This window comes from Pseudorca crassidens, chromosome 3 (genome assembly GCF_039906515.1).
Source record: "Pseudorca crassidens isolate mPseCra1 chromosome 3, mPseCra1.hap1, whole genome shotgun sequence".
Taxonomy (NCBI): Eukaryota; Metazoa; Chordata; class Mammalia; order Artiodactyla; family Delphinidae; genus Pseudorca; species Pseudorca crassidens.
Genome location: NC_090298.1, coordinates 71,987,150 through 71,996,332, shown reverse-complemented (window position 1 = coordinate 71,996,332; position 9,183 = coordinate 71,987,150). Strand labels below are relative to the sequence as shown.

General features: G+C 36.8%; 1 long non-coding RNA gene across 1 annotated transcript; it reads right to left on the bottom strand.

Moving 5' to 3' along the window:
• Positions 1-2,449: 2,449 nt before the first annotated feature.
• Positions 2,450-8,903, bottom strand: LOC137221479 (uncharacterized). Its single transcript, XR_010942027.1, has 4 exons — positions 8,815-8,903; positions 6,814-6,893; positions 5,711-5,790; positions 2,450-3,193 (listed from the first exon to the last, which is right to left on the bottom strand). It is a non-coding gene; the product is annotated as an uncharacterized lncRNA (long non-coding RNA).
• Between the last annotated feature and the right edge of the window lie 280 nt (positions 8,904-9,183).

Here is a 9,183-nt window from a genome sequence, read left to right as displayed (position 1 = left end):
ATAACATGACTAATGAGTGTGAGCTCTGTATCACCTTATTATCCTGGCTCTTTTTATCAGTATGTGAATTTTTACATTTGCTTTTATTCTCATGGGAGTGCAGTATTGCTTATTGTTTGTTATTATTCTGAAATTTTCTTTCATTTATTTTTTCCTAGTGTTGCAATAAAAAAATACAAATCATGATATACTTAAAAAGCAACAATTTAAAAAACTCAGTCTTTTCTCCTAATTCATCATTTGTCTCCTTTTGCTTGTGAATGGTTATACCTCATTAATGGCTTCATGGTGTAACTCTGTAACTAATATTTATATATTAGCTATAGTATTTGTTCTTATGGAAAAAGAATTATATAGTATAAAATTGAATGTTTTAAAGCATTCAAGTAAACCAAAAATATTTCCTCAAAAATGTGTTGAAAGGATGTAACAATCCAGCATGTGATTTTAATTAATGTCCAAGTAACTAAAAATGTATTTAGTTCATAAAGAAAACATATTGACATCTAATTATGGATCATAGAATTTGGTGCAGCGAAACCGTAGTGCATCTGTTCACTGAAAACATAATCATGGAGAATACTAAATGGCACAATATATAATGAAAAATTAAAATAATGCACAAATAAGACCATTAAAAAATCATAGTGTGAAACCAAATAGATTTGGAATTTAGCAAGAGAGTTTTGGTAGTTCTAGATTTATTGATAACAGAGATTGTCAAATTCATACAAAACTTACTATGCTAATTTCAATGGTCATGCAGCAGAATATTCTCTCTTTTGTCCTTTGATGGAATTTAAAATTTTAAAGTAGAAGGGGAAAGTTAGTGCCATTAGCTCATTTTCATATTTACAGACTTATGTATAGATCGAGCTAAGGGTTATCTTTTCAGTAAATCACTTTTCGTTTAATTAATGGTGGGAAAGACTAACAAATTCCAAAAGTGTTCACTTGGTTCATGGTGGACGCTGGACCTCCTGATCTTTTCCCTTCCAGTGTGTTCTGTACCTTACAGAAGTGGTTCTCAGATTTGAGCTTGTATCTGAATCACCTGGAGGACTTGTTAAAACAATTTTGGGCTGCATCTCTAGGGGTTCAAATTCAGTTGGTCTGGGAAGAGGCCCTGTAATTTGCATTTCTAATGATTCCCAGGTGTTGCTGATGCTGTGGGTCCAGAAACCACATTTTAAAAACCACTACCTTGGAGTCTTGCCAATCACCTTAAAGCCAGTCTTGCCCTGTACTCCCATTTTCACAACCCTGTATTGGCTTCTTGTGGTCTCCCAAATCAAGCTCAAACCTAACAAGGTATTTAGGAATGTCTACCATGTCGCCCCGCAGTCTATCTTTTCTGCTCATGTCCAAGTTGCCTCTCTCTGGGCACTTAATTCTTCAGTACAGCAGTATAACTCACCACTAGAGGACGTGCCCTAATACCTCTCTACCTTCATATTTTTGTTATGCTATTCCAGTTCACCTGGAAAGCCCTTTCTCTTTATCTTCCTATTTCAGTCATTCAAGTCTCAGCACAAATGCTCCCTCCACCATGGAGTATCTCTTTTTTTTTGTTTTGTTTTGTTTTGTTTTGTTTCGTTTTTTGCGGTACGCGGGCCTCTCACTGTTGTGGCCTATCCCGTTGTGGAGCACAGGCTCTGGACGCGCAGGCTCAGCGGCCATGGCTCACGGGCCCAGCCGCTCCACGGCGTGTGGGATCTTCCCGGACCGGGGCACGAACCCGTATCCCCTGCATCGGCAGGCGGACTCTCAACCACTGCGCCACCAGGAAAGCCCTGGAGTATCTCTTATTCTCATTTACACAGGCCACAAATCATGTCACACTTCACTGAACTCTTTCCACATTTTATTTTTCTTACGTTAATTTCTGCTTTCTCTGCTTTTTATGATTTTTGCTTGAATACGTATCAATTCTTCTATTAACTTGTTAATATTAAGAGCTCAGTCTTCTAACTTCTTAGCTAATAACATTTCTTGTATCATAAAAGTCTAGGTGCTTAAAACTTGGGCACAAATGGACAAATATGTCTGCAAAATCTTGTGCTTAAAAAACTGACTAATCAGTGACAACCACTAACTCATGTTTAGTGGCAGAGTGGTCCTGAATGTTCTTCCAGTGATAACAGGTAGATGTGATTTATCAACATCCTTTTAATGTGTGTGGGTGTACAGGGAAGTAGTTGGTGACAGCCCTGAGTTTGGTTGCACATAGGATGCCTGTGAAGGCACGAAACACTAAGCGAAGATTTGTCCCGAGACCAGGACTTCTTTAAAAATCATGGTAACTGTCTGGAGTTAGTGTAGGTTATTTTAATCAAGTCATTTGCCTTTTAACACATGTAGGGCTCAGTTATTCTAGTAATTTGTGATCTTAGATTATTTACCACCACCTTTTAAAGAAAAAAGCAGAGACAAACAAAACAGAAAAATATCTCTTTGACCGTCATAGTTGACTTTAATTATATTCAATATAAAGTTTCTTAAATATTGTACAGAAGAAAACAAAGTATACATTTTATACAACTATGAAATTAAAGATAATAAATTAAGCCCAAACAAAACTATTAAAAAATAAAATTCAAGTAAAATACATTAAAAATGAGAAAGAATTTTTATTGAAACTATATTTCTCATGTTATATTTAAGAGTAACAAATGTATCCCTTTGTTTACTGTGTTACTTGTCAACATAACTTTTATGCTTTTGAGTACAAAGGACTATAATTTGGTTCATATTTTTATAATTATTTCTCCTTTTTAAATGAACTTTTTAAAATTTATTTTTATTTATTTTTGGCTGCGTTGGGTGTTCGTTGCTGCACGCAGGCTTTCTCTAGTTGTGGCGAGCGGGCGCTACTCTTCGTTGCGGTGCACGGGCTTCTCATTGCAGTGGCCTCTCTTGTTGTGGAGCACGGGCTCTAGGCACGCGGGCTTCAGTAGTTGTGGCATGTGGGCTCAGTAGTTGTGGCTCGCGGGCTCCAGAGCGCAGGCTTGGTAGTTGTGGTGCATGGGCTTAGTTGCTCCACGGCATGTGGGATCTTCCCGCACCAGGACTCGAACCCGTGTCCCCTGCATTGGCAGGCGGATTCTTAACCCCTGCACCATCAGGGAAGTTCTTAAATGAATTCTTAACTTAAGCTACTCTGTTATTTTCATGAGCCAATCAATTTAAGAATCTGTAGAAAATGTAAAATGCAATAAGAAGAACAATAAATGAAAAATCCTCCAGAGCATATTTATGTTATGTGCGCTGATAATATACTGTTGTGAGATGTTCTTTAGTCAGACCAGCCTGCATTGTCTGTTGGGCAGTTTTTTTTCTGATCAGTATATTTCCACATCTACAAGCTTTTTGATGACAACTACTGTAAAAGCTTGATTCAGAGAAAATGCTGGACATCATTTGGCCTTTGGGTACTTAGAATGTGATCAAATGTAACCTAAGTAGCTAGTCATAAAATAGTCATGTAGATGGGATGGAATACGCTAACATCAGTATATTAAAATCCTTTTAGAAAAGAAAGTATACCATTAACAACAAGAACAACAACAAAATTTCTGGAGCTTCAGAACCAAAATAAGTAGACCCTTGCTCTTGGGATCTTTGAGAACTTGGAACCATTCTTTGGAGCTTTGGTTTGGATTGAGAATATAGAGTGCATGTAGAAATTAGCAGAAAGGAAGAAAATTTTGCATCATAGACACAAACTTCAGTGGGTTGAAGGTTCGTTAGATACTCAAATGAAAGAAGATTTGAAGAAAGGAGAAATACTGTATGGAGAAAGTTGGAAAAGTAAAAGATAAACCATGGATACTCTTCTTACTTTGTGCCCTCTACTGGCGCTCTCCTTGCCGACCACTCAGGCAACATACAAGAAGTGACTTCTGATACAAGTAATTGAATAAAAAGCCCTAATGTGCTCAGATTGGTTTTGGTCTCCATTCTGCTGCAGCAAGAAGTGACAGTCGTGCATATATTATGTCTGCCATTATGCAGTCTTCACCCTGAATTTCTAATTGTTTAAGATCTTTTGAATATCTTTATTCACTATATCAAATGATATCACTCACAAGAACAAAGAAATAAAGTCCACTTTCCTGACTTCAGGAATAATTCTTAAACATCCTTTTCTGATACAAATCTGAATTAGTTCTAAAGAGTTCCATATTAAGAAAATTCAAAACTATTTTTCTCCAGAAACTTATTCCATTGTATAACTCCCCACATTTCTGTGTAGGCATCCTTCCTCATATCTAATCTAAACCCTCTGTACTGCATTTTATTCTTTTCCCCTTTGTCTGGCTTTAGCATCAGAACAGATGGCCATCTTTTGTCAGTAATTGAAGACTGTTTCTAAGAAACATTGAGTCTGCATCAGAACTCACTTGTTAGGCAAAGCTCCTGCTCAGGACAGAAGCCGGGACAGTCTTTGAAATCATAAGTGTGTCTTGAACCTCTGGTTCCCCTTTTCCTCACTGTCAGTCATTTAGTACCTTCATTTTTTTTTTTTTCTTTTCTCATCCCTTTTTTAAGATATATGACTAGTTAAATTTACTCACATTGAGGGGTAAATGACTGCTAAAGATTAAAATGTAACCCATTGGGGGATGGTGTCTTAATTTTAACAAAGAGCATTTTTTCTTAGATTGAGGTTTTAATCACAGGGTTTCAGTATCTATAAATTGGATAAAGTAGAGTGGGAGGAGGGTGGAGGATCACTGTCGACATCATTGGAATCATTCTGTGCAGGTGATAAGTTAAAATACTCCATATTGCAAGCAGCAGCCCTCTTCACTCATGATTCATTTGACAGATATTCACTGGGCATCTAGTGACTGGGGCACTGAGACTCGAGCAGTGAATTAGACAGTGTCTTATAGACCTTATATTCTTTTGAGGGGAGAAAAACAATAAATGAACCAATAAAACCAAGAAAATGCCAAGTGTGAGAAATGTGGGCAGAGATTAGAATAAGGTGAGGTGAATAGAGAGTCACTGGCTGGCTGCTTTGGATTTGGGTCAGGAAAGGCATTTCTTGGGGGAGGTCACCTCTAAATTGAGATCTGAATGTAATACACAGCCAGCCATAGGCAGAGAAGGAGAGCAGTATTCCACGGAGAGGTAAGAACAAGTGCAAGGACTCTACAGATAGGGATAAACTTAGCATGTTAATATCTGTTTCTCACTGGATTGAGGGAGTCTAGAGGATGAGGCTGGGGAGAGAAGGAGGGATCAGTTGATGCAGGGCTTTGGTATGCTAGTATAGAAACTTAAGATTTTATTCTAAGCATTGAGGGAAGCATCTGGAGCTGGATCTGATTGACATTTTTAAAACCCTACCAACTTTTCTGTGTATGAGAGCAGGAATGGAAGCAGGAAGACCAGTTGGGATGTTGAGTATTCGGGTGAGAGAAAATGATGACTCACATAGGATGGTGAAGGTGGAAACATAGAAAAAGATTTCTTTAAGAGGGAGGTTGACAGGTCTGGCTGATGTGTTAAATGTCGAGTATGAATGAAAGAGAGGAGTCAAGAGTAATGCCTAGCATTAAGCCTTGACTAACTCAAGGGTGATGCTTCCTTTACTATTATAGAGAAGACTTAGGGAGAAACAGGTCTAGAGGTAAGACCAAGATTTCATAGTTCAATGTGCTGTAGTAGTTAGGGTCACAGATTTTGAGGTTAGGCTTACCTGAATCTAAATCCTCCTGGCTTAGGTACTTTCCAGCTCCATGATCTTGAGCATAAATGGACATCAGTATGAGCACAGGACTGTGAAAATGAAGAAAAAAACAGGCAGTTCATAGAGAACAACTTAGGTACATCAGCATTATTACTAAATTTGAGATTAGAATTTAAAATCTGTTTTTTCTGTTGTCCAGATTTTAACATTCTTGGTTAATATTTTATGCCATGACTCCAAAATATCATTTCAAATTGCAGAGTTTAAGAATTGCTATTTTCTGACCAATTCCTTTGCTAAAAAGTTTACATTCCTTTAAATACACCACAGTGTTGTTTTAGCCATAGAGTATGTTGCTTCCTAATGGTCAATTTGTCTACTAGGACATAGAGATAATTATACCATTTTCCAATACAAACATTGATCATTTTCACATCTTTCATTATCCTGTATAGTTTTCTTTATAAAGACTAGGAACCAGCAATTATCCACTTTATACATATACTTTTAAACTTTTATTTAAAAATGTCATATTATATTCTGGCCTTCCAGAAACACTTCTCTATTTGGTGTCTTTATCAAGCATAATTCATGAGTATCTCTTGCATTTTTCTAGGTTTCTGATGAAAATAGAACCCTGAATTCTGAATTTATTATGATGGTCAATTTTTCAAGGGGAGTATAGTAGGAAGAATTATAAAGAGTAATTTTTTCCAGTTGTGAGGAACTTACAGTATTTCTCTTTTTTAGGCCATGTCTTATGAGAAGTGGCATAGATTACAGTTGGGAGGGACAGAACTTGGAATAGCACTAAGGTCATTTTAAAATCATCAACTGTACAAAATACTTGTATGAAAGAAGTTTATTTATGTTTTGAACACCTAGAATTTGTATATGCTCTTAATTGGTCAATATTCTGTGGTCCCACATTAGCTACCTTGGAGTTTCTAGACAGATAAAGAAGAGAGGATTATTTTCACTGATTAGGTGGGTGCAAGGCCTTGAGGACAAATAGATGGTGATTTAGTACTTTATATATCAAAGTTATTTTTTTAAGTTTATTAATGAAAATACTGTTGAAAGAAGAATCAAGAAAGATAAATTGCACATACCTCTTTCTCTCAAATAACAGTGCTCTTAAACATGGTCCATTAATTTTCAGCCTGGAGGTATTATTGATGATGTAATACTCCTGCGAGAGTAGACTTTCAATTTAACACATTTTACTCATTCACGTTTAACTCATTCAATATGATCAATTTATCAATATGAGTGAGACCACCAGAGAACCTATTACAGAAATATGCATGCTTTGATACCTAATGCATATGCCTCTTTGTTGATGTAGAAAATGAGTTTGGTGGGCTAACTCAAGAGATTCTGAATGAAGGTGCAAAATAAAGATTCCCAAAATAAGCAAGAGGTACTTTCAGTTGAAAGCATTATAGAGCCCAGAATTCTGAGTAAAGAAATCATTTTGTATTTGCTTCAGAGAGGCACTATTTATCTCTGTTGGCCAACATACTTTGAAGCAACTATTTGGTTTTAATGGATATATATCGTGTCACTCTGCCATCAGTAATTTGAACAGCTTGAAATACTGTATGTCATCTTACATTGCTTTCTCTTTGAAGAAAACACAATCACTGGATTGTTTTTCATTGATTTAAAAACATTGACTTGCTGAAGTATGAGCCTGTGTGCAGTCATAATTCTTGTCTTTTCTTCCTCGGCAAAGCCTGTGATAATTCTTTGAATTTCAAGCAGGTGTCATGCATCAGATCCAAGCGCTTAATAAATGCACCAGAAGTATATTTTTTTAAGGCCTTGTGTTTATCCCATTTCCATTTATCTTGTGAAATGTCTTCAAATGCTTTTCTAAAATCCTGGGAAAGAGCAGGTTAGCATTTCGACTTGGCAAGCAAAGCTAGTATGTGTAAGACTCTCCTGTCTATTTTGACCTTAACCAACACTGGTGATTCCTAGCCTGTATGCCAAGGGACCATGAGGAGTGACGGAGTTATTGGATGGGGCCCACAAATCCATATGTACACCAAGCTTTTTTTTTTTTTTTGGTAATCTGAATAAATATCTCTAACATGAAACTGTACATGAAAATTGTGTTTTTGTTCTAAATGCTGCTGTGATCAATAAAATCAAATGCATTTAAAAGTGATCCTTAATTCATGGTGACTTTTCGTCATTTTATATTTTCTCAGTTAATGGAAGGTACCGGGTACCTGTATTTTTTACATTGTAATTGACAGTGTTCTATGCATTAAATTTTAAGAAAAGATGACATTATTGACCACAGGTACCTCACTGATACCAAATTGAAATGTTTTGTTATCATATCCTTGTTGCAAGCTGGTCATCAGTAATTTCACATTCATTTTGATCAACAGCATACTAATAAGTTAATATAACTAACAACTATAATAGCTATTGCATTGGGCGCAGACAGTTGTTTCATTTTTACACCAATCCTGTAAAGTAATTATTATTATTTCTATTTCACTAAGAGGAAACCAAGTATATTGCCTTTGTACCAATGGAACGCTTATAGGTAATGTGGCTATTAACCTTAACTTGGCCGTCCGACTCTAAGTGCCTTTCTCTTTAGACTCGATCACATTGCAGAGCAGTATGACATGTAAGACATACATATCAAAGTTGTGCTTGATTCTAGAAGGCATAGACTCATGGAAGTGATATGACTTGGATCTGCCTTAAATTATTTTGAATCTGATCAATTATGATTTTTTGAGAACATTTAATCTAGAAATATTTGTTTGTGAAATCCATGAAATCATATGAATGCTATGCAAACCAGGCAATTAGAGCAACTACCCCTCACTACTAAACCAGCAACCGTCTACTAGATATGTCCAAATTTGACTTACTATTTCAAATATCAAGAGAGACTAAGAAAAGAAAGGAAAGAAAAACAAGCAATGATACGGAAATTTTAAAGTATAGGAAAGAAAAGGTGGGAAGAGCTGCATGCAATTCATGGACTTTAAAAATTAAGAGATCTGGGGGCTTATAGTAGAGTCCCTGAAGGTTTTCAGCTCATTAATTTCTCTGGTGAATTAGGTGCTAGCCTCACCTACCCGCTCTCTTCTGCATCCTTCGTCTCATTATTCTCCCTTCCACCGTGGAAAATCCTACTGTTTGTTTACAATCCAGAGTTTTAAAGAGGCTGAACTAAAATTGGCTGCTTCTGGGACATCCCTGCCAATGGATGGGGTCCAAATTGGCTCTGCCATGAAGAGGCAGCTATGCCCACATAAGGATATTTTGGCTTAGTGCTTCTGTCATCTTGTTGCCAGGCAGACAATCATCCAGGAGTGGGAAAATACAGCCAGGGCAAATGTTTATAGCTAGAGTGGTCAGCTGGTTAGAGCACTAGTCTGAAGGAAAGGCTATCTGGATGTCATGTTTGACTCCTCATGGGAAGCACTTAATAAGAGGCAAACCAC